Genomic DNA, 24,970 nt, shown 5'->3' on the forward strand with positions numbered 1-24,970 from the left:
ACTTCTTATGTGCATGCAACAAATCGAAACTACGATTCTACTAAGAAATGTGGAGGCAGCGAAATAAATGTGCTAGGATCTGGAAGCTGACATGGTTAGACAAATGATACTAGACTGGAAAGATAACGTATTTCAGACAAATATCTGAGAAAACGATAGTTTATTCTCTTGATTCAATTCAAAGAAATGTTTCGGGTTTGCTTTCATATTAAATTAAAAATCAATTAGACAAGTCCTAAAGAGATAGGAGATAGTAAAATTAAGAATAATGGTTCATATACTGATCTTAAGTCATCGCATCTCATCTATAAAAACAAATTAAACAACACATAATTATTGCAAAATTTAAATATTTTTCAAAGATCAGTCCAGATTTCGGTCGCATGATTTGTACAAATGGGCTCTGATAAATCTAGGAATTTAATCGGAAGGAAAATTGAGAACATTTCTGAAGTTAGAAAAAATTATAAGAATCAAAATAAGTTTTTATGAATAATCTCAAAGTATCATAAATTCCATATGCTCATTCATCAAAATTAATAGCAAAAATATATAGTAATTTTCATATTCAACCATTTTGTATCATCGGAGTAATCTGTTATAAATAACCAACAAATGTCAACGTTTGAACTCATAATGCACATACATGTTCCAGAATAGTAACATAATCTGGATGAAAATAAATAATTATTTTACTAGCTGTTTAATCAGGGAGAAAAAACTGATTTTAAACAGAAGTATTTTTTAAATACCTTTTTCCATATTTAGTATTTTTTATTAACAAATAGCAACTTTGCGTAAAGATGGTTAAAGTTGGGGTCTACATCATGCGAATTTCAAAAAACAGCAACTTTAAATTTAAAATTGGCATGTACTGATATATTGGTCCAAATTTGAACATTTTACCGAATTAGAAGAACTCAATTATTTCGTCTTCTTTTGGAAAGTAATAAAAATATATAATTAAATTTAAGTTAATCATGTCTAAATAATACTAAATTCTAGGCTCCTTCCTCTAGAAGGTTTCTCAAACATAGGTCACGACATTAAATAGGTGTACTTAGAAAAGAAATAATCAAAATCTTGCTCGGCATTTTCTTCCATAGGAAAGTCGAAGAGCTTTCAGTATTTGTAATGAATCAGCAGGAATATACTCCCCCCTTATATAATTCCAAATATGGCATATTTTATGTTTATCTTAATGAAGATAATCGTTGTTTTATTAATATGGTAACAAACAGCATCCACAGATAGGGAAAACGTTCAAATTATACAAAACAAAATTTTCAGAGTTATTTTCAATGCACAGCGGTACATTAAAAATTCCATTATACTTTTAAGAATTGTGGAATCAATAGGAATATACTCTCTCCTCGATTATACAATATAATCCCACAATATGGTATGTTTTCAACTTTGTGAAGAGAATCGTTACTTTACCAATATGGGAACAAGCAGCATTTATACATCGAAATAAAAATTCAAATTATAAAAAACACTATTTTCAAAGTTATTTCAAATGCTCAGTGGTGCATTAAAAATTTCGTTACCTTTCGAATATCAATACTAAAACAGTAGATGATGACATCCAGAAGATTTCAAAAAAATTTTGAAGAATAATCAGTCTCACGAGCAACTTAATAACTCATCAAAAGCTCTTCACTGAATGCCGACGAAAATAAACATATAATTAAGTCACAAAATGCCTACTTCCACTGAAACCAGTTCAAGAAGAGTTCTCAAATGCAATGAATAATAATTTCAAGCAACTATTCCGTTGCTCATGCTGTTAATGATCTTCAATCCATTAAGCAAATTCTCTTACAACAACATTTTCAATGAAGTCACCATGTATAACAAAGGGCTTATCCCATATTTTTTCAGTGTTATTTTATTACACTCCGAGTTCAACATAATTCAAATAATCTCATGCAGAATAAAAGTGACTTCCAGGGGGTTATATGGTCCATGTTTGACAGAATCAACAAAATATTTTGGACCTCTTAATTTTGAATTGATTTCACCTAAATTTTGACATAGATAATCAATTTTTATATCAAAAACACATAATAAACATTCATTTAATTCATTACATTTTTTACTTGTAATTTTCATACGCAGATAGATAAACAGGCAGTCCTGATGTTGCCTAATTTGATCTGAAATTTGGCATAACTCTGCAATTATGTTATAAAGATCACATATTGCAATTCATATCTAAAGCTTATATGGTTTTAAATTTTTGAAAATATATATAAGAAATTATAGAAAGAAGAGCAATCAATCCATAGGCAGATTTGATCCAAAATTTGACACATAAGATTGCATACAAGAAATATTTCCTCCATTTCATTGCGTTTTTAAGTTATTGCTTTGGCATGCAGCTAAATACATATATACAGATTTCCCGTAGATAGATTTCGTCTAATATTTATTTTAAAAAATACACAGTTTTGATGTTATGAACGCATTCCAAAGTTTGTCTAACTTGTTTCTTGTTGAATTATTTTGTCGAAAGACAGAATTTCAAAATGGGTTTTTCAGTTACAGGGAGGTGAAAAACACTACGAAATTTATCAAATTTCGTAGTCAAATGTTATTTTGGATTGCGAGAGTTTTATCTTTTTATGCTCCGTATTAAAAAGTATAAAAACAGTAAGAAAATCCCATAAACTACTCAGATATTTCAGTAAATTTGCTAAATAACTATAAAAATTGAACTTTCGTTAACAATGCTTAATGATTCATTTATAATTTGTTTTTCTATGTTAGAAGACTAGAAATATTTTTCTCATTAAAAAGATATGCGAAAAGTTTGACCATCCAAGAACTGATAACATGGAGAGAAATTACAACTTTTCTTAAATATGACAAGCGTTTAATTAGTATTAACAATTCTTTCCGAGAATTAAAACAAATTTATCAAATATTACACAGTTCAAGTTTCCAGTTTTAAGCGGGAAAAAATAATAAATCACATATGCACGTCATATTTTCTTATGAGTTCTAACAACTTCTTAAGTGGAAGTATAGACGACAAATGATAAGGCGCCTTTATTTTTATTAATTTTTTGCCCTGCGAATTTATTTGACAAAGATATATTACAAACAAAATGGTACTATCACATGATCAGTAACTTTGCTGTCTGTATGCGTCAAAACAGAGCCGCTCTACTCGCTCTGAGACTGCTCAAGATTTATAACTAGGATGATAATTCGTATTGCGCAAGCGTAGACGGATGAAATGATATCAAAAAGAGTTCCAATTTCCTTTTATCGCAAAGGCAACTCAATTAAATTTATTTTCATTTTCAATTTCGAGTTCAACGAAGTGAAAATTTTTCCAATCAATTTGAGATTATTTATTAACCAGTCGATTGCTGATCATCGGTCTAATATTTTGTTACATGACACATTTTGTTTAAGAAAACTTTGCCATTTTGATTTATTTCAGAGCCCATAAAATGTTAAAGATAATTACTTAACCCACATAATTTTTGTATCAGTTGTAACGTCAGCAAATTATTGAGTTCAAGTTTATATAAATATTATAATCCGATGTATCCTGATGAATATGTGAACCAGTAAAATTACAAATTATTACTCATAAATTCAAAATCTGTAAAAATTATATATTGAATTTTTTAATGTATAGTCTGTATATTGAATCATATTCTTTATGAATTTTATCATTTTTTACGAAATTAAGGACAAAATACAGAAAATATATTCAATTAAAAGTACTAGAAATGCAATGTTTAGCACTCTTAATACTGAATGTGCCTTCAGATTCAAAATATCTTTACAGATTTTGTTGGAACAGATTTTGTTTATTTATTTATATAATCCTTTCCATTTCATTCCGTTAAACATCATATAAATTGAAGTGTTAAGGACTCAAAGATCGTCCCTCTAATATCAAAATGATGTATGTTTAAAACCACAGCATAACACACGAAATTTGAATGTAATAATTGGAACCATTAGCGTATGGTATTTAGAGAAAACAATTAACAATTGCATGTGACATACAAAAATTTCAAAACAGATGTTGCTAACCTATACAAGTATTTTATTTTTATAAAATGTTTTAGCACAATTGACGTATTATATTGAGGCAAAATAGTTACGATATAGATTTATTACTAACAAATTCAGTTATTTGTCGTCTTTAATTGAAAATATCTGTTCTCGACAACTCCTATTTCTCCTATAGACATTAAAATATCTGTAATTTTCAAAAGATTATATTTTGAAAACATTCTGAAACACAATTAGGAATAAACTATTGTTATAAACAATGCATTCACTCAAGCTGAATTTCGTCCGATGAGAGAGAAACGCGTTCATTAAATTGTATTAAAATTTACTAATCACTCTCATTTCTAAATTAATAACGAAAGTACAGAAATTTATCTAATTAGACCAGTTACGATTAAAAATGACAGTTGTTACAAAAAGCAATGACAAAGAATACTGAATATTTTTTCACTCAATAAAGGATATTAAAAGTAGCAGTTCGTGAATGACAGCTTGAAATAGAACAATAAATTGAATATTCTAAGCAAGTTATTAGCAAAAGATACGAGTTCTTTCAATGTAAACCTTGGTCTAATTATTAAAATAAGAATTATTTTTAAAAATATTAAATTTTAAAAATGGCGTACATGGACACTAAGTACATAATTTATGCTTTAAATAACTTTATATTAACAAAAATTCTATTTCTTATAACGGAACATAACTGCATTCAGTCTCAATTATATTTATTTTTATGTGTTTGCATATGTTATATATTTTAACTAAAATGCTATCATATGTAATTTTCTACTATAACTATATTAATATATATGCTTAAGTCTTACTCTCTGTCAATGGGAGCTTCATCTTAGAAAAATTACCTTTTATGACAATCTTAGTTGAAGAAATTCACGCCTTGGATAAATTTACAAAGTTATTTTCCTATATCGAACAAATGTCAAAAAAGGAACTTCCTTGTTAAAAACTACAAAAAGAAGACGCAGGAAAGACTTCAGCATTTGTCAACTAGAGTAATGCGTAAATATCCACGGCTTGAGTATCTGAACCAAGACCGCGGAGATTAGCAAGAATTTGATACTCCCCATAACTTTGATAAAAAGAAATCAAAGAATTTCTTTGAACTTGCGACCTGACCCTTACTCCAGGACCCAAAAGTAAACATTTTGTCTGCAGCATCAAAAAGTTTTGAGTACTAAAATAATTTTTTAACTTGGGTTTCAGTAATAAAAAAAATATTTAACATTGAGGTATATTTGTTATTATGTTGCATATTCAATATTTCTTACACTGTACTTGGATTACCATTAGACGTAAAAATATTGAGTTTGTTAACATAATCTAAATTATATCATAGATCTACATTAATCTTGAATATGCATTATGAGAAAATTCTTAGCAAAGCTTGTATGTTATAAACTGGTTCATAATGTATTTTCTGCGGTCTCCAAAAATGGTAATCAAGTCGCAAGATGGTAATTAGATGAAATAATGGCAAGTCTGTGGTTTACTATCTTTTATGATAAATTACCACCTTTTCACGAGAAATAATAAGAATACTAAAAAGCACACAGTTCAGTAATAATGTTTAAATAAAGATAAGAATTTAATTAATTTTGATGACATTTTCATTTAGTTAATGCATGATATATTGTACACAGGCTAAAGCATGACTATAATCTTTCGACATCAGCAGAAGAAATTAATCTAAATGTTAATTATTAATTTGTCATGTTCAATATTAACACATTAAAGTAAAAATTGAAAAAAATTGAAAAAGCCCATTTTAATTAACTGATTTAAATTGAGCTAGCCTCTTAATTTGAATCACATTTTATCAATATATAGTTGATTACAAGAAAAAAAATCGCTTTAAAAAATTGAAGAACTCATAGCATACAGCATATAAAAAATTATCTTTATATACAGCAATTTTACATTTTCTTTTAAAATTCAGAGCTCATCATTAATTATTTTCTTTCAATGTTTGAATATGACTGAGCTTAAAAAATTATGGTGTAAACATTATTCTAATTTTCGTTGCTTTGATTCATTAGGAGAAAAAATGACAAGAATATATGAATTATTCTGCAAGAAATTTATCTAGGTTTGTTGGACAATTGTTGTCAGAAATATAGCCAATAAACCAAACAGGAAAATAAAATGCCAAAGTATTTGATTTAAAAATTGCGATATATCAGTTTAATCCATTTGATAAACAATTATAAAAGCATAAAGCATGTTATATATTTATTTCATTTAAAACATTAAAAATATCAATCTAAAATTTTAAAAGATTCATTTAAGATATCTCTATTTTCAGACAGTAATTGAATAAAATCTCTTATATCATGTTTTGTTGCTCTAGTTAGGAAAAAAGTCAACGTGAAAAATAACAAGCCTTCTGAATATATATTTAGATTTCCAGTGGTTTTTCAAGGCTGAATTTTATGGCCAGGAGAGCTTTAATTGCATAAACTTTCATCAGGATTTTCAATAGCAGCAAGCAAAAGTAAATGAACAAACTAACTAAAATCTTTAATTAATGTCTGTTTTTTGTATATTCATTTCCGATAAATATTTATGCTTGGGATTAGGCAAAGTATTCAAATGAAATTTTCGTTCAAAGAAACAGCCACAAAATCTCGAAATGTCGTCATAAAACGCAAAAATTCTAATCATAGCAAGAAAAAAATATCATTTGATTTTTGAAGAAATTGCATTTGACAAATAATGACTTACCATTAAAATGACAAACATTTCTAAATCGAAAAGTTTAAATTTCAGGAAATTTGCCCCAGTGAAAAAAGTTGTTAAAAAACAAAACTGGTACTCCCATCTATGTTAAATAGTAAAATCCCATTTCAGATCAATAGGCTTTATAAAAATATTAGATTTGAGTTACTGATAAATCTACAAACGAGAAAACAATACTCTAATGCAATTACTAAAACTAAAATATGAATTTCATGCCTGAGACTAATATTCCTGGAAAAAAATTCGAGAAGTAAACAAATATAAGTTAATATATTTCCTTCTAATTAATTAAGCCTGAACTTCTAATAGTCTGTCAGCACGTGTGAAGAAAATATCAGAAAATTCCTGATTTTTTTATATTTTTAATTCATTGTTAGAATAGAATAGTAATCACAAAATGCGAACTAACGGATGAGAAAAAAAAATCAATAAAATTATATACATTTCTCATATAAAAAGCAACAAAGGCAATCCAAAACATATATTTTTAAAATATAATAATAATCTTTACATTTTTATTAGTGAAGGAAATATTTGAAAAATGAGGAAAGTTAAAACCTTAACAAGTCCTCCGGCTGTCCGTAAAGTGTTAAAAGATTGGAAATATAAAATTTCGACGGAAGAGACTGTCTTACAATGCAAAAACTTGAATCTCTAATTTCTTAACATCTTTTTAAGTTTAAATAAAGACATTTAACTAAAGTGAAAAAGTTAGCAACCCGAAAGCAAACATAATACATCATTTTTATAAAAAAAAAAAAAAAAAAAAAAAAAAAAACTCAAAAGTCACGCAAAACCCAGACGTCATCAAATATTAAATATGATTTTCTTTCATGAAACTGAACAGAAAAATCAGAAATTAAACAAATATAATATATTGTTTTCATTCTCTTAAAAGAAATCCATATCCCTTGGATTTCACAAAGTTCTCAATTAACTTGTCAAACCCAAAACTGACTTCTGTATATTTCCAGATCATTGCCACGCACAGAAAAATAAACACAGAGCAAGAAACAAACCGACGAAAAACTAACTGGTAAAGAATAAAAAAAATAAATCCAGATTTATGTATTCCCTACCTAAATGGTAACAGCAGCAGTCCGACGCAGGTGCGAGAAGATGTCAAAAACGCGAAGAGCTTTATCTATAGGGTCCTGTCCTGTCAAACGTACTCCTCTTCAAACCACGTGCAAGTCGTGTGGATCGGATACCACAGAACACTCACTCATCCATAGAGTTGAAGAGCAAAGCAGGGACTGAAGAAACTCACTGATCTAGCAGGTGCCGCAGTCATTTGAGACCGGCCAATCAGGAGGGAGGTTACAAACAAGAAGGAAGAAAAAAAAAGGAACGAAACTCTTCTTTTAAAGACTTTTATCTCAGCGTCGCCGTAGCTACTTATTTATTCCCTTTGGATGAACGAGCCCAATTAGTAATAGCAGGAATCAAGTCATTGATTACAGTTCGCGTCAGAAAACATCATCAGAGAATAAGAATATAAAAATGTATGCCGTACGGAGGTTTCGGTTTCCTCTGTTTGAAATGCTTTAATTACAGGTGAATGATGGGTCAAGAAGACATGTGGATTCTTTGGTTTGGGATGTGGATTATGGGTTAGGGTTTCTCTGTTTCTCCAGTTGGCGTTTACACAGCGGGTAGGGTTTGCTCAACGTTATGTCAAATATCGTTTTAAATCAAACAAAAATTTTCCAAGGTTATGTCTTGTGTTCCCAAATTATGCTTCTAGGAAAAAGATTATATACAAGCAGCATATTAATAAAAAAACTCATATTTATTCATTTGATTGTTTAAATGAATGACCAGACGTTTTGTGATGTCACTCATGGGCACAATCTTTCTTCAAAACAAAACTTTTATAAAACTTTTGTCATGTTTTTCTACTTTTGTGTAAATGGTTATACTAAGCATACGAAATTTGTAATTAGAGTTAATCTCTAAAAATAAACTGCAAAAGAATTTTTGCTGCTAGCGTGTACAGCACACACTGTACACGCTAGCAGCGTCTGATGTTTAGTTGTAGCTTCAAAACTTTCTCGCGTGCTCTCTAATAAAGTTATTGCAGCCACCCCTCGTAAAAAAGTTATTGACTTTTAATAAGTAAGAGAAGACTTAGATTGCATTGGCGTAAAATAGTTACGAAATATTAATATTTGGCGTGAATTTGACAATTTTACTGATTCTATCATGTGATCCTTGACGAGTTTTTTGCGATAACTCCCCGGCATGCTGTTAATAGAATTCGAAAATCGAATTTGTCTTTTAGACGCGTTTTTTCCCAACCGACTGAAACCAAAATTTGTCACAGAACTAAAACTGTTCAATTTATCCCAAAATCAACTACCAAATTGGATAAATTTAAGCCATTGCATTTCTGATTTATCGAATTTATATGCTTCTGAAAGTAAAAATGGACAGAAATTAAACCCCTAATTGGATTTTGTTCAAAATCTGATAGGAATTTGCAATATAGATATTAAATCTATATTGTAAAGAAAAGGCAAACAAAATATATCTCACTCTTGAATAACAGATGTTCTTTGATTTTTTTTCCTTCCGTATAGCAAAATGTTTTTTACACTCTCCGATTTAAAAAATGTAGCAATATATTTCATTACAAGCAGTTTTAAGTATCGTTTATTTTTCTAAATATTTCTTTTCTTTTAATTATTTTCTACATTTTATTCTTACCGGCTCAACTCTGAAATTAATTATCAGGTGATGTCACGTGCGTGGAGTTGAAAATGTATTTAAAATAATAAATTAATGAATAATTACATTCCGAAAGCATAAAAATATTATATAGGCATTAAAAATTTAAAAGAGCATGAAATTTAAAGCCCTAGAAAGAACATACCGGAACATGTTCATTCTACAGCACTATCTAATTTCTATAGTATTAAAGCGAAATACAAATGTTTTCTCATCACCTTTTTTTTCATGTAGTTGTATTATTAGACGATGGAACTTAGCTAATTCGAACTTATAGGGTCCACAATGAAATTTGGATTCATTTAAAAACTCAAATTCGAAAAACTGGATCTAAAAATGAATACAGAATGAGAAGTGGCAATTTTTTAAATTTAAAAGATCGATAGAGATTTATGTTTGATATTTATGAATTTTAACAAATAATGCATGATGAATTAATGAATAGCAAAAGTTTTTGATTAAAATAGTTTCAATAATAAGAAAGTAGTAATTCGAATAAAAAGTATACAGGACAACAACAGCATCAACTTCCCAATTGAATTTTTTATTTCAAATAAAATAAAACAAACAAGGTTGACACAATGTACGTTCCTATTTAACAAAAAGATTTCAGATACATAAACATTTTTTTTTATGATTTTAACATTAACATCGAATAAAATAAAATAAATTCGCACTTATGGGTGACATTTCATCGTCATGATAATAATAAAAAAAAAATCAAAAGTTCAGAGAAAAATCAGAAGAATTTGAATTAACCAAGTTTCATTATATTATTATATTTAATATCGTAAATGAAGTAACTGAACAAATACTCGTTATTTTTTAATAAGAAACATAATTCCTTTAATAATTTCCTTTCACCAATAAAATGATATAAGCGAATATATAACATATTTTTATAACATAACTCCGTACGAATTCATCTTTATGTAATGCATTCCTTTAATTACTCCCTCGTGCCAATTTGAATCTAATAATTCGTACTAAAATGAATTCTAGTTAAGAAACAAAGTATATATCCCTCGGTACTTCAATATTTTTGCCAACACTTGATGCAAGAATGAAATTCTGATGATCAACTCCGCAGTACTTGTTTGCCCCGGAATTATGTCTCCGAAGAGAACGCGGACACGATCCCGGCGGCTATTAGGTTTGGAGGAAAGACCCTACCTAAGTCTTGGCAAAGATTAAATATTTGCCAATGATAATGCAAACATGCCATATTGGCCCCGTTAATAACTTCGCTTACCGAATAAGTTTATTCCGTCTTTACATACATTCTTTAGTCAAAGAGTGTTTAGGCTTGGGAAAAATTATGTTGTAGGTCATAGAAAATATGGCAGTAGAGTTTAACGAAATTAAAATGAAAAATTTTTATTTAAAGGATATTGATATTTATCGTTAGTGGGGTTTAAACTGAAAAATATAAAACATTTTTTTTTCTATTTGATGCAAATTGTTATTCGTTTTAAATCGTATTTTATAGCTAAAGCAATTCCTTGTAATTTTGCGCATTTCTAATTTTCGTATTTTTTTTTTCCTTTTTGTGTGAAAAAATTGCAACTCAATTTAATTTTTAAAATTATTTTTTGCGTTTAAAAGCGCACAAGCAGTTTGAAAATTTTTATAAAAAATACAGTGGAAGTGTTTTTCCCTCAATTTTCTTATAGACTGCCATAAAATACCGCATTTTGCATTTAGTCTCATGATGTAAAGAAGGGAATCGAAAAAGAATTTTGAAAATATTGCCTTTGACCAACAGGGACAAAACTGAGACATAAAAATATCAAAACTACATGCTAAATTTCATTAATCTCTCTAATTGAATTTATAAGTTTGGGTTCACATTCACTTCAAAAAACAGACAGATCCCCAGACGATTAGCCATTTGACAAAGTTTGTCCAAAATTAGATATTCATTTACAATTCTGTTGGCAAAACCATGTTCCGAATGTCATTCTTCTAGCTAGTTGCCTTTTTAAGTTATGTTTACAAACATACGGCGGAAGGGACATATATATTACCTGTAGAACACTTACATTCACAAGTTTATAAATGTCTGTAATGTGTAAAGCTCACATACTTAAGCTCATTACATTTTCGACAGACGTAATGCGGTTTATGAACAGTCGTAATGGGCTAGCAAAAATGGAACAGCAAAAATGGGCTCTCTGGGCTCAGAAAGATCTAAAATGAGAAAAGTCATCAAAATCTCGAGGCCGAAATTTTCAACTACGGCAATGCTTTCTCTTTGTTTGGCGAGAGATTAAAAAGCAAGTGTCAAATACTTATGGAAGCGATTCCAAGCCCACAAGTATGTTATAAACTTAAGAAGAATTTCTAAATAATAATATATTGTGATAAAAACTTTTTGATACAAATACATGCTAAATTTTAATGAAATTATTCAAATACAATTGGCAATAATTAATTTTTATTAGTAAAACTGTATCTAAAAGAAATGCATTCTGGCAACATTTTTATACTTTTAACGGGACACTCAGAACAGTAGCAATCAATGCCATAAAACAGGATTTCTTAAGCTTTTTACACTTGACACCCTCTTTCAGATATTAAAAAAAAAATCCCTTTCCTAGCTTAGCTGGAGGAAAAAACTGTCCGAACCAAAAGTTGGAAATTTAAAAATTAAAAAGTGATATCTGAAAGGAAATTTAACGAATGTTAAAGGCTTTATATCTAACAAATATTGTAAAAAATAACGAAATTTATAAAAAATTCCTAAGGTGTCTTTTTTTTTTTTTTTTTTTTGCTAACTAATATGTACAACAGCCTTCAAAAATAAGAAGTAAAAGCGAGAGATTTCGCAAACTTACTCCTTTTCTACGTGACGCAAAGTTTAATCGGAACCTTTAATTTAAGAATCCCTGCAATAAAATATTTCGCAATCAACATTTACAGCACGGCAAAAATTTACTCTAAAATCGTTCTCAAATTAAGATCAGAATCATCAGAATTGTTATTTTTTTATTTTTAGTAATAACAAATCAAAGTCTTTACACTGACTGGCATACGCTAAAAGTCCGAGATTCTTCCACTGCGAAGTAATTTTTACACCAAAAAAAATTTCAGCTAAAGTAAGAAATAAAATTTTTAATAAAAAATGAACTAAAATTATTATTATATGAAAATGTGAAGAAATATTTCAAAATATACTTCCTTTAAAAATAATTCAGTTCTTAGATTGCTTATTTAATGTGTCACAGTAAAATGTGAGACCCCTTTTTCAAAGATGCAGAAAATTTAGTTTTACATTTCAGCACATTTGTAAAATGTTAAAGATTTATTTTAGTGCAATATTTTTTTTTATTTTATTAAATTCTTAAATATGTAGTTCTTTTTGTTTATCTATTATAATTCCAAGCTGCCCGGCACCAGCTTTTGCATACAAAAGTATTGAAAGAGATGTTTGGTTTAATTAATATTCTAACAACCAAGTTAATGCAGTGAAACAAACGAGAATACTACCAGTTATACTTGATAAAGTAGTTAATGTTATCCAAATATTTTCTCACTAAAAAGATTTGTATTTTTTACAGACTTATTTATTTGTTTAATAGGAAAATAAAGCTTTTCAATCAATCTATTTGCAGCTCCCTCTTAAGCTAATGGCCCTAGGAAGCTAGAAACCTGCCTGGTTGAAAATTCGGTCACTGGAATTAATTAAAGGATATTTTGTTATATATTGAAATTATTGTCTAGCTCCCGTCAGAAAATATAAAGCTATCCAATACAAATAGCAAATACCGAATAACAATTTTCTTATTTTTAATTAAAATATAATGCTATCATATTTTATTAATGCTATACTTATTTATTTAATGATATAATATTTTATAATTTGAAATCCTGCGCAGGTAGGATTTCCTTATTTCAAATCACTGTTTTTTTTAAATATTTAAATAGCAAATTTTTATTTTAAACGAATTTATATCCACAATAAAACGCAAAAGAAGTTGCATCTTTCGTTCATCCAATAAAAAAAAAATGCTCCATTTAATCCCCATTCTCTTGTTGACATCAGACTGCATCAAATAACCTAGAAATTTTGAATTTTGAATGTAAAACGCCAGATGTTACATGAATGCTTTTTAATTCGTTCAAAATCCTTCAAATCATGGAATAATTGCAAAAAAAAAGCATTTTGTGACATTTCATATGGTGTTTCGGGTTTTAATACATATTTCGAAAAGCATTCTTTGGTGGATCACAGAAATTGTCAAGAAAGTTTTCTATCTTAGCTCTTGAAAAAATTATGGAGTCGTGAATCTTAGTAGAAAAATTAGAGAATATTATCAATGCAGTCAACGTAAGTTTAAGTGAGACAATTCAAATGCGTAGCTTCAGTTTCATTTTGGAATCCTCTCTAAATGAGTTAGCAGAAAGAAAAAAGTGACAACACTGAACAGTGAAAACCAACATGCATTTCTTTTTAAAACGACTGCGCAGATTCTTTTGCAATTGACACTCCCAAGTTTCCACATGGCAGCTATATGCGGACCTTTGACTACAAAGAATTGAACGAACATCGTGTCATCAGCGGATATTGGTCACAATCAGAGGCGGATTCTAAATTAGGTAAATTTGCATCTGCTGGGACTTTGGGCCGAGAGAGATCACAAACAAGTGTATTAGAAATGTTATTAATTGTAATATTGGATAAATAAATTTGTAAAAAATAAATTCCATGTTTATGTATTATAAAATATTAAGACTACAATATGCATTTACTTTTAATTATTAAAATTATTATTAAGTACATTAAAGAATAATAAATAACTTATTTTTAATATATTAGAATAATAATTATTTATTTAGTGAGTGATTTTATATTCCACTAGATAGATCTTTTGAAGTAGTAATTTTTATGTTATATTTGTTTGAAATTTATTATTTCCCTGTAATCTATTAGAATAATAAAATACTTTTATTTACAAAAAAATCATTTATATAGTTAAAATTTGTGTTGTTGAGACTTATGGCACTTTATAAGCCCCTCTGACAGTTATCTGTCCGCGATTTGAGCCGAGTGAGCGTCTCTTGTTTTTTTTAGTAACGCCAACTAGGACTAAGTGTACGACTTAGCTATGCATGCGTCAAATCTTAATGTATGATGGTATCGATACTGTACCAGCAGAATTTTTCTCTCCCTACCGGGATGATGGTACAGATATCATATTACCAGCATTTTTTTTTTTAATTTCACAAAGTGTTGGCACAGTTGCTACCATCTCATAATAATTTTTCTTCGAATTACAAGATGATATAGATGCTATATCACTAAATTATGAGGATAAAAGGAAAAAAAATTCCACTTAATCACATTGCCTACTGGGTCACTTGATGTATAATGGCTGGATTGACTGCATATAAAAGAAGAAAAGTTTAGAGAATCTAACGGATAGTTGAAACTGACAACAAATCTTATACATTTCTCCTTAAAAAGTACATTTTAAGAATTTATAAATATTAAAATTTTCTCATGTAAATGAATGCCTCTGTAGGAATATTCATCAAAGCTTGAGAAAAAGAATTTTGCATTATGTATGAAATGTATTCAAACATAATGTAAATTTTCATTCATAATGCAATTTTTTTCTCTTCATGAAAAGAAAAAAAGAACGAAAAAAATTGAATTCAAATAAATAATGCCTTTTTTTTTTTTTTTTTGCATACAGAATTCAGTATCTGCTAAGCTTTTAGATTTATATAAGAAAACAAAAAAATATTTCACATCACATATAAAAATACGTTAGATGATAAATATTTTCATGCGAAAAGAAATAAATTATTCCTGGACCACAATTAATGATGATGAAGCCGTCGCCATACTTGCAATTCATCAAACGAGTCCATCTTTAAAATGAAAACACGTAGTTTGGATGTGTGTTGTTGATTTGGCTGCTCTAATCTTACCCTACGAAGTGACGTTTATTTGAATATCTTTCTTGGTTGCTTTTTTAAATTCAACTTTGAAGGATTTAATATTTACCTAATAAAATACAATAATTATCTAGCTCGCCTGATGTTACTCGGCATCTTATTCTCCCTTCCAGTTTCGAATATTTTCCCATTCTAAACTCCTGAAAAATTGCAAAAGCAACTGTAAAACTTAAAATAATAACAAGCCATAAATATAAGTAAATTTCTCACGTAGTAAGTACATTCCGAAGTTGATAGTAATGTAGCCTACGAGCTATTGTATTCACATAGTAAAGAATTGACAGGCGATGATACTATAGATGAGTTTACTCTAGACAACACATGAGATCCAATGCCACCAGACCAGAAAATAATTGCAAGCTTGATAGGAGGTCTCTACTAAGTTAAAAAAAAGTCACATATTTTGGAGACAATAAGCCCTAATGAGAAGTGTTTTTTAGCTCTATGCAAAGTATAAAAAGTTCATTAGCTTGCTATGAAGAAAACTTAAGTGAGAAAAAAATTCGTTGAGTCGTCAAACGAGTTTATAAGATTTTATGATGCCATCGACATCGAAAAAACTTTTATTTTAATATTCTGTCGATGTATATGAAGACTATTTTTTATCACATACTTTTCTTTCAAACAGCTAATTTCTAGGCCTTAACTCATTAAAATTTGCATATATTTCAATGCAAAGTTTGATTTACACGAATCCGACTTTTTGCTTTTTGTTAAGCCTCTCATGCTCCACATCGGGGCATTACAATAATTTATTGTTTGTTTAAGACTCGATACTATTTAAAAATTAATTTATCATTAAACTTTCACAGTTTTTTAATGAGTTAGTTTTACAATGCTGTTCGGGAACTAGGCGACGGCGATACATTATTAATATATTAAGTGTACTGAAAGTTTGAGGGCTATTTTCACGAAATTCGCTGATTATTGCTTTTTAATATTTTAAGGAAAGAACATCCTAAAGGCATACTTAGACTGAATCTCATCTCGGACTCGATTTTCTAACTCATGCCTTCCCCTAGTCAGTGGTGGAAGGGGAAAAGAAAACTGTGGATTTTTAAATGTAAAACACAAATCCAAAATCTGAAATTTTATATAATATCTACATTCTGAATGATTGAAGAAGATTGAAAAAAGATATAATTAAAGATTCAAATTCAAACTTCATTTTACATATTATGTTTTCAGCATTCTATATTTTCATTTATCAGGACTTATAACTGCGGCTGGAAAAAAAATCGTGCAGGGTAGGTTTAAAAAGGCAAACATCATCCCCCCCCCAAAAAAAAGAAGAAGAAGAAACCGTTGACAGCCTTGAAATGGAATCTTTAAACGTAAAATGCAGATCCCAAAGCAGAAACATTATATAATTCCACACTGTGAGTGACTGAAACAGCATCAAATTGAAAAAGGGGCATTGCGCGTCATTGCACGAGCAGTGAAGCACGCTACTTTCATCTGTAGAAACAAAGACCGAAAATCCAAACAAAGCACCAATTGTTCGTGAGTTCATTTTGATGCAGAGATCCTCCCCAGGTGAATTCAGTAAAGCTTATCAGCAAAATACTACGATTAGGAGCAATTTACCGGCGCCCTCCCAAATCGGTAAGGGATATTTAAGAAAGTAAAACTCATTTCTTAAGTCAACAATCAGAGACTGAATGGTAGGGGAGGAACACTCGTGTGACCGTGGTGGAATACAACATCGTTCATCATTAAAAGTTCAGGAAGACTCAGTCTTTAAAGTTAATCACCAGTTCTGCTAGACAGCGAGTATGTTATTAGTTATATCCACCAGACAAAGGAAAGAGCAGTTAGGATTTTCGAATGACATACGGTTACATTTGCAAGTTTGAGGGGAGGGGGGTATGAAGTAAAAGATAAAGGAAGGGAAAAACACGAGATTTAATGGGATAACTTCGGCTTTTTTCTTACGTGAGGAAACATAAGAACACGCGCATTTCATATGTTTTTGTTGAGTTTGTAATTATGTAGAAGATTTTTTGCCTATATTTAGTGTTGAGTTTTGAGGTCAACAAATTTTAATTGAAACTTGTTGAAATGTTGAAGAAATTGAAATCCATTAATATATAAAATCCATTTGCTGGATGTGTTTAAGAAACAATATAAGCGCAGTGCTTTTGATTATAAATTATTATGCGTAAAATTATCATGTAAAGTAAAAAGATAATATAATATTGAAAGGAAAATAATTTCCGATACTTATCCATTTCATTTATACTTTTATTAAAAACTGCTATATTTAATATTTAATTTTAATTGGAATATATTTTTAAAAAGTATAACATTAATAACACAAATGAAAATTTATGATAGAAAATATTTCTTAAAAACTATTTTTTTTTTCTTATATCATTATATTGCGTTGAGACTGAATATAAAATGTACATTTCACAATTTTATAAAATATTTTTTTTTCTCTTTCTGGTCAGTTTTTTTAAAATTTGTTCTAAATGAAAATCATCGATTGTTCTTTCATAAAGCCATTTTATTGCTTTTTTATATAAAACAATTTTTATGCTTTTTTACCTTTTTTAAAACTAAATAAATAATTTTTTTTTGTTTGTGAAAATCAGATGCTAATTTCTGTAAAGTTTTCCGTATTCTTTCATAATTTTATCCAGTAGTACATGGAAAATTTGATTAAGGAGTAATAGTATTCCTAAATTTATTTTTAAAAAACAAATAGGCAAAAAGTTTCATATGGAATGAAACCATAGCTGTGACTCCAATTGAAATTGCATATGCATTCACGTGGTGAATTGAATTAACGTATGAATAGTTGTAATAAATATGATGGATTTCAACATTTCATCTCAAATCCAAGGCTTTAATCAAAGAAGCAATAAAGTCTTCTGAACTATGTAAGAAATATCAGGAATGTAAAATTCTGGAAGTGTCTGAAAATCAATGACACTCTTATCGCCCTGTTGATTTAGAAGTACAAGATTTTTAACGAAGTCGAATTATTTTCTGTTTTTCTTAAGTTTTTTCCCTCTCATGATTATAGATAAGCAATTGAAAGACACATTCCTTACCCAATCTAGTATATTTCAGCCTGTTCATAAACACTTGTTCCCATGTTTGAGCTACTGTGACAGTTATAGATCCTAGTGTGAAAAACATGGATAGTATTGTGTTTATATACAAAAATCAGTACTTCTCTCTAACGAGATCTCGCGTTTTTCCTGGAAGAGTTCCCCTGCACGATCAATCATTCGGCAAGATAGAATCAGGGGAGGGTCCAAAGTGCGGTAACTGGAGACGGCTGAACCGCAAAGGACCACACAAAACTCGCTTCACTAATTTCTATTTTTTCCTGGTGTCATTCGGATTTGAGCTTAATGTATATATCACCTTAGAAATTGATGCAATAAGGCGGAGAGTTCGTGGCATGAGTTATAGAAGTTGTCTCTATATTAAGCTGGCTAAACTTGAGGAGGAGGGGGTGGGGGTATTATCTCTGAAATGCTGAATATAGCGAAACATAGTTAAGAGTATGTTGCAATGATTTGTTTTGCCGTAATCGACTCGTAACAAGAAAAAAATCAAATGGAAACATTTCGGAAATAATTGTTAAATTTTCATAACTTAGTGGAATTTCTCATTTCAATTTAATAAATTTAAAATAACACAAAAAATATATAAAATAAATGCCGAAATTTTATTAATTCTGATTGAAAGAAATACGAAAATATTTTATCGTATCAGCATTGAAATGTTGGTGGAAGAAATATAGAAGACGGTTTACACTAATTTATTCAAAAATTAGAACGCGTTTTGTTACTTCTAAAAGGTTTTATAAAGAAAAAAAAATCACTATGAGTATTTGGAGAGTGTGAACCTTTACTATGTTATTAAAAATTAAACTGAAAGTTCCAAAAAAATATCGCAATTTTCTCAAAATTAATAGAATTGACTTTTTTGGATTTGAAATCATTTAAACTTACAAGATTGGTCTTTCCTAGACTTTTTCATATACTTATACAATTAGGCAAGGTTTGTTCTATGCTTCTTAGCTTATTGATATAAATCGGATATAAAAAAATTATGATAACAAATTGGAATAAAATTTTCTACAAATCTAGAATTTGGTTGCCAAGATTACCAGATTTTTTGACTTGGTTTATTGATTCCTTGAGTTTCTGTGTTTACAACATATCCACAAATAAACGGACAATCTGACCTTTGACGGATTTAATAAAAAATTAGTCATATACCTACAACTTCGGTATAAAGATCACGTATTAAAATTAATGTATCTAAATGTTCATATGAAGTGTACGAATGGACAGACCGACAGATTTCATTCGAAGTTTGATATTAACATGAACCTCTCTGCCTTTTACAGTCAGTGAATTGATATTAACAATTTCACTGAAAAAAAAAAACCACATATCAAATTTTGTTTATCTAATCATTTCCTTTTTCGAATAACATTTGATGATTTCTTTTTCTGACTCTGAGATATCTAAAACATGGGGAATCATCAAAATTTAGAGATCAAAATCTGTGACGATTTCAAAACCTTCTCTTCGTATAAGAAAGAGGACGAATAATATATATAATAGTTACTTAAATCATATTTATTTACAGATTAAACATTTTTTTAAAACTATGATTTAAGTTTGAGCAAAAAGGGTGCCATCATAAATATGGTACAAGGTGAACATCCAAACTGATGAAGCTGATTTTTATATTATCAATCGTTGCAATTCGATACGACAATAAAAACATCCAAAAAAAACTTCACGTAATGTAAAATTACAAATTTCTCAAAGTATATATAGAAATGATAAGCAAAAAAATTAACGGAACTCGTCACAGAAAGAAATGACTCACTGTAATATTAAACTTCTATATAATTTTGTTTATAGTTTAAAAGCTTGACAAGACAGTCTTGGGTTTTCTGAGATAAAACTCTACAAAAATTGTTTTTGATTGAGATTCCAATGTTAAGCGCTTGCAATAAAATCAAATTTTCCGAAAAAGTTTAGTTACAGACGAGGACTGCATTTACACGCTTCGAATAGCGGCCAGAATTCCACTTTCAAAAATTAAGCATATGATGATTTAAGAGAAGTCAAATTAATTCGGTAAATGTGGTCCAGAATTAAAGGAAATTTAAGCGAAACTCCGAGGCAAATAGCCTCGGGATTTTAACAGTTAATTCTGATATCCAGAAACATTTTAGCATAAGCTCCTCCGATTTAAATTGAGTCCGATTTGATTAACTTATGAAACTAGTTGAATCTGAAAAGGTGAGAAAGTTAAGTTGTTTATTACCGGCTAAAGCATGCATATATTATTTTCGGTACATTGAATATAAGTCGAATAAGTTTCTTCTTTACTATCAGCGTTCTTATATTATAGGATTTTGATAACACTCTTTCCATAAATAATAAAACATCGTTTATACATCGCTTAATAACGATGATATAAAACGATGAATAAATGAAAAGCTATGCAATCAGAATTTTAATTAATAACTTTGTTTATTACAAATTTAATGCTACTAATGAAAACTTTTAAATGTAGTGCTAATATATTACTGCATGACATTGAAAAGCAATAATTAAATTTTAAAATTAAATATTTATAATGAGTTCTGATGATGATTCTTTTATTGCATGTTTTTTTAATGCAAATTACATATTTTTTTATATAGTTTATGAAAATGCAGGTAGGATTTTAATTAAAAATATTTAATTGTTGTTTCACCAGTTAATTTTCTGCGAGAGGTAAATACAGCATGTTGAATCGAATCATTGAATGTTTTTTACATGTACGTTCGCAAACGAAAAGAAGTTCGAAATTTTTCAATGAAATCTATTGCGTTTTTGAAGAGAGGTGAGATCTTCATTAAATAATAATTATAGAAATAAAATAATTTATCTCTATTAATTTACCAATTACTAAAATGATGATATAAGTATCACAATTCATATATTCCTCAAAAGTGATCGCTGCTCTCAGGACTATTCAGTTACATTCAACGCAGGAAACAACGTAGAGTCGAAGCTTTGCTCGTATAAATGAAATATTTTATCATTACAATAACTATGAATAGATTGGGACTATGATGACGTGACATATAAGAGAAACGACGCATAAATGAGAAACATATAAATAGTGCTTAGTTGAAACATGATTTTTAAAAAATGGCAAATTGTTAGAACAACTGGGGAATACTATATGCATCGTCCTACTGTATAGGATTTCCATATTCCTCCTACGATACAGTTTCGAAACTAATTAAACTTTGTTAGGCAGGATAAGGCGGAAACTCAAAGATCCATTAATATATTAATATTCAGCCGTTTATTAACGGCGAGATTACCAATGATGAGAGATATAACAAAGCTTTTCGGAGTTATTAAATATTCAACTCAAAAATTCTATCTCATTTAAGAAAAAGCTCCTAATGTTGGCATAAATTTGCTAAAAAAAGAAGAAGAAGAAGAAGGAAAGGGTTTAGCAAGGGGAAAAAGGGGAGGGAAAACGACTTCAAAACCAATGGTAATCTTTTCCTCAAGACTTTCTCGCATATTCTCTAATAAAAGTGTTATCTCGCGTCTCCCTGCACATAAAGTTATTGACTCTCAGCAATGATTTGAAAACTATTAGTGCTCAGAATTTTAGCTTCGCAGTTCCAGAGATGAAAGTTGTGTGCTTTGTGGTGTAGTTAAGAAAACAAACGCTTATATATCAATTGTATAACATTGGTGAAAATTAGTTACAAAATATCGATCTTTGACGTGAATCTAGAATTTATTTTCGCGATTAATCACTGGCCTGAGGTTATTATACAAATGCCAGAAAATCAAATATGTATTTTGAACTATTATTTTTCGACCAACATAAATCAAAATTTGACACAGAATTACAATTTTAGAAACAAGATCACATGCTGAATTTCATTTAATAAGTCATTACGTTTTTTGAGTTACTGCATTTACATTAATTCGAAAGCATAGACTTCAACCCTTAGATAGATATTATTCAAAATTTGATAATAATCTACTTTTTGGATATGCACAAAATTTTATTTATTTAGCTCTTTACGTATTGCAATTATCATATTCACTTGTACTCAGACAACCGGACAGATCTTCTCCGTGTGGATTTTGCACAAAATTTAAAGAAATCTACAAATTTTAATTTAAGTCTATATACCAAATTTCAACTGTCTGATTCAAAGTATTTTTGGTTAATGCGCTCAGGAAGAAGAAAGACAGACATAATTCCAAAAATGCGTTTTTTTTTTTTTTTTTTTTTTTTTTTTTTTTGTCTCAGGGTTGAAACTTGGTGATTCTTAAAGATCTTGAAATTGAACTTTTTGACGATTACAATATTTTCGGTTTGTGTTCATCATATATAAGAAAATAAAAACATAATCAATCAATCATTAAAAAATCTTTACAGAGAGAAAGGAGCTGCGATTTCTATTTAACAACGGGCATTTAGGCCTGAAATTAAACAAGCTATTTCTAATGTTTGTTTGGTAAGTTTGAAAGTTAGTTCTTAGCTTTCTTTCCAAAATATTTCAGTGAAAACTTTACAAACGAGAAAATAATTAAATCTGTTGATTCTCTGAGGAAAACCAATGCAGGCAATTAGCGCCGTGTCACAATCTCCCATCAAATATGACTTCGAGTGTCATCTTATATCTAATTGCATGGAGTCTTGTTTTATTCAGTGTCACGAGATCACAGTTTACCATCGGTAAGAGACAGATGATTTCGAAATTCAATTAAATCTTTCCATTTCACACGCATTACATAAATATAAATTGACAGCTTTAAGAACAGTAATTTCGAAGTAATTAATTAATTTATCAATATGCGAGTGATAAAAATAAATAAAATATAAATTATTTTCAAACTTATGTGGGTTTTTTTTCTCTGCTTGAATTAGCTGCCAGTTTTCCAGAAGAATCTAAGAGACAGTTGTCGAAACTATTAGTGTAATAAAATCAAACTAGCATTTTTAAACATAAATTAATACCATTTAGAGCCAGTTAAGATTACTTTTCTTATAGGTATAGATAATCTTTAAAATTTTTTGTTTGAATTTCATACCTATTTTTCAAATCTTGCAGTCCTGAGCAAGCGAAATAATAGCTGCAGATTACAAATTCTGGGACATGGGCGTTTATACACTTATCGTATAAAAAATAGAGCATTATCATTTTCCTTTAAAGAATTTGAAAAAAAAATGTAATGTTTTTCAAAATAGAATTATTTAATTTCGAAATAAAATAATTATGAAAGACTTACTTTGGGAAATTTTATCATGGCTTTCTGGTTATTTTTTTTAAATTAGGAAACACATTTAGTAATAAATGCTTGGGAAAAGCTATATAGCATATTTTTTTTCAAAAAGTGTTTTATTAAGCAATTGTTATATTTCTTTTAATTAATGCATTTGATTTTTTGCATCATAATCACAAGCATAATAACAATAAAAGTCTTTCCTTAAACTTAGAATGCAGTTACATGTATTCACATTTTTTTTATCGTTTTTTTACCGTAGAAAATGTTTTTATTGTAAAAGCTGCTAAAAAGTTACTCAACATTGGGAAGGTAGTAAGAAAAACGAATTACTTAAAAATTTCGTTTCTTTCGTTCACTCAAAGGTTTATTTGCTTCGATTCAACAGCTTCAATTTTTTTATGTATTACACAAAGAATTAAACGAATAAATTAGAGAAAAAAATCGTTTCAACATTCCAAAGTTCGAAATTATAATTATTATTTCAAAATCTTTGAAGCTTTAAATGAGCAACGAACATAGATATCTTCAGATATTATATTAATTTCTAAATCGAAGTTTATCGTAAGAGATTTTTGATGCTAGTTAAGCAGCTTTTTATCTTTAAAGTATTTTTAATTCTGTAAATTATGGACTTTTAATTGATGATAGTCAATAATTCCACATATCTATAACATGTTTAGTCGTATACCATAGTTTAAATTTATAAGTACTTTTTCATAATTTATAAGAGAAACGAAATTCTAAAGTTACGACCGATTATAGGTTTTACGGTATAAAAAATTAATACTTGTTGAGCAATATTAATATGCAAAACATAGTTGCTTCAAAATTAGGTTTTCTTATTTCTATTAACAATCTTGATTATTTCCTCATAATTTTTCCTATTTTTAAAATAATGAATTAGATACTGCAATTCCAAAATTTATGCTTATTTATGTTTTTCTAATAAAATTATATGCATAAATTTAACATTTTTATTACTGTAGGAAGATTAAATATTCATTCCCATGAAAACAAAAAAATTTAGAAGTGAAAATATTTTATAAAGACTTGAATCTTTGTATCCATATCCTTTAACTGACAATTTAAAATTCGAGATAAAATAATACGTTGCATTTATCTATCGCACCTGATACCAGAGGAAATGTACCGATAACATCATAAAATCTAGAAAAATATTACTT

General features: G+C 28.8%; 1 protein-coding gene across 2 annotated transcripts in view; it reads right to left on the bottom strand.

The window, feature by feature from the left end:
* LOC129959549 (fibroblast growth factor receptor-like 1) overlaps positions 1-24,970 on the bottom strand; it is a 228,584-nt gene that overhangs the window by 113,289 nt on the left and 90,325 nt on the right. Inside the window, exon 1 of one of the 2 annotated variants that reach the window (XM_056072443.1) lies at positions 7,875-8,065. The exons of the other annotated variant lie outside the window; for it this stretch is intronic. The gene's annotated coding sequence lies outside the window, so the exon portion shown is untranslated. Of the gene's footprint in view, positions 1-7,874; positions 8,066-24,970 lie in introns of those variants that run through there. 2 annotated transcript variants of the gene reach the window in all.

This window comes from Argiope bruennichi, chromosome X1 (assembly GCF_947563725.1).
Source record: "Argiope bruennichi chromosome X1, qqArgBrue1.1, whole genome shotgun sequence".
NCBI lineage: Eukaryota > Metazoa > Arthropoda > Arachnida > Araneae > Araneidae > Argiope > Argiope bruennichi.